A 2,885-nucleotide genomic window follows, 5' to 3' on the forward strand; every position below is an offset into this window, starting at 1 on the left:
CCTGTGGGTCTGCCCAGTCTCAGCAGGTGGGTAGCCTCTTTCAGATACTAAGCCTGAAAAAGATGCTCTTTGTAGATAGTTTGGATAAGAGCGCAGAAGGTACTGTATCCTGCAACTACCCAGAATCCTCTCCTACCAGACTCCTAAAAATGTCAAAGAAAAGAAATTGTGTGCCTAATACTGTCAAATCTAAATCATGATTTGATGCCAGGAAGTAATATAAATCTTTCTTCTAGTGACAGCTCAACACTTAGAAAATTTACTTCATCATTTCCTTTCCCAGTTAGTGTCAAATTGAAAATTGAAGTATGATACATTTACCAGTAGGAAATTTTATGCCTTTTACTTAGAGGATTTCTTTTTCTTCCCATCCCTCTGAGTTTTGCATGATGTGGTTGTAAAACTACAAAAAGAAAAACTAAAAGAAAAAAAAAGTCTTTACTATTCCTCTTTCTAACCTTTAAGATGAAGAAAGAGGATCATGATGAGTTAAAAAATGTTTATTTTATAAATATTGCATAGAAAATCATAAGTTGAGATAAATATCACGGAAGTTACTGAGGCATAAAACCACAGTCACTTTATGAAGCAGCTTAAAATAAAGGAGCAATACTAAAACTGCTATAAATTTTTAACATACTTTCGTTGTTATCCAATATGGTAAACATCTGAGATGGGAGTTCTTAGTGGACCCCTTGAAAATGATCATGACACTTCACACATAGATGTATGTGAATCATTCTGGGGTAAAGACCATGACTTTTTTACTTTTGTAATCTTACACACATTGTTGACTTTAGGATAAGAAGAGTCTTCACTCTCAGAGGTGGCTGGACTACTACAGTGATTTCCCCCCAAGTATTGGGGGTTGAGTAAGCACTCTACCACTGAGCTACATCTCCAGCCCTTTCTATTTTATCTTGAGATAGAATCTCTCCAAGTGGCCCAGGCTGTTCTGGAACATGTGATCCTCTTTCCTCAGTCTCCTGAGTAGTTGGGATTACAGGTGTGCTCCCCGTGCCCACTCATTACAGTGCTTTTTAAAGGTTTCTTCCATTCTGAGATTCTCTGCAATCAGTTTTGTAGTAACAAAGGATATTTTCTTAGCTAATAGATGATCTCTGGCACATGGAAGATTGCCTAAATAACATACTGGATTCTGTTGATGGTGGGCAATCACCATCATGCTTTTGCTAAGAGGCTGCAGCCTTAGTTTTTCCAAAAATCTTCTCTGTTCAAATTAATCGTGTATAGCCTTCATTTTAAGTATTTATTGAATAATGTTACTTATAAATTACTCGATGTAACATTATTTGGTAGGTTTAAGTACGTTTAACTGCCATCCCTAATCAGTAGATGATGTTCTATAAAGGGACATTCCATTATACATGTCTGTGATTTCATATTCCAAGTTCCCAAATCCAGAAGCGCTGAAGAGATAAAGTTTTTCCATAACTCATTCAGCAGTTAATATGACCTTACTTGAACTCATTTGGCAGCAAAATCTGACCTGAGCTGCTGTGAGGCTATTTATAGGCATTTTTTTAATCTTCTTAGTAGAAATAATCACACATTTCATGGTAGAGACATTAATGTTTGATTATAGAATGCTGACTTGGACCCTGTTCAGGGTGTCATGTAACATAGTAGTACTGCATAAACTTCCTAAAATAAAAAACATTCCAAATTCCAAAATACATCTGGATGCATGCAGGTAAGATCTTGTAGATCTCCTCCAAGTATTCTGCCTAAAAATATATTTAAATAAGTCTATTTAAATATATATACTATTGATATATTATATAAAATATAAATGTAATATGTTAATATATAATATTAATTTTGAAACTTTGATATTTTCAATTTAAATATTTTTTGAGTTCATATAGTCACTCTAAAAAGGAACAAAATATTTTCTCATCTTTCCAAACTGGACCAACACACAGCAAGTTACTTCTTGATCTTTGATACATGACTTCTTCAAGTACTTGTGTACTTTGTCTCTATTGATGTGTCAAAAGTACAGGTGGAGGAAAGATAAGCAAAAATATCTGTCTATGGAAACAAACATCACTTACATGTGGAATCTAAACCTTACTCTGTGTGTGTGTGTGTGTGTGTGTGTGTGTGTGTTTTACTGGGGATTGAAACCAGTTCCCTGTGTATGCTAGGCAAGTGCTCTACCATTGAGCCACATCTCCAAACCTATATGCAGAATATAAAAAAAAATCAAACTCATAGAAGTCGAAACTAGAATGGTGGTTACCAAGGCCTGGGTGGTGCAGAGGGTCTGACAGGGAAAGGGGAGATTTTGGTCAAGGTATGAAGTTTCAAGATAAGCAGGAAGAATACATTCTGATGAACTATTGCATAGCATGGTGACTATGCTTGATAATAATATATTGGACATTTCCAAATTGTTTTTTAAAAAATTTGGTTTCAAATATTCTCACTATAAAGAAAGGACAAGTGTGTGGAGCGATGGATGTTCGCCTGATGTAATCACTGCATAATGTAACATGCGTTCCCCATAAGCATTATTATTATTTTTTCATTAAGTAATAAAAATTTAGTTAAAATTGATTAAAAAAAATAACAACAGAAAAGGGTACCTGCCTGATTCTGAAGGCTGACTCTCCTTTTCTATATCCTATAAGGCATAGCATGTAGTAGGTAAAATAAATAAATAAATTATTCTACATTGATCTGTAATCCATCCAATGACAATATATTGTTACATTGGTTGGAAACAAAAAGTCCAAGACTGAGATCATCTTTCAAGCCACAAATGTCAAACTTTGTTCTATAATTGTATCCTAGAATGCATCAGGTTGAACCTGACTCCTCAGTGCCATCACAAAGAACATCCTTTTTCATCCCTGGAT

The sequence above is a fragment of the Marmota flaviventris genome, chromosome 4 (assembly GCF_047511675.1).
Source record: "Marmota flaviventris isolate mMarFla1 chromosome 4, mMarFla1.hap1, whole genome shotgun sequence".
NCBI lineage: Eukaryota > Metazoa > Chordata > Mammalia > Rodentia > Sciuridae > Marmota > Marmota flaviventris.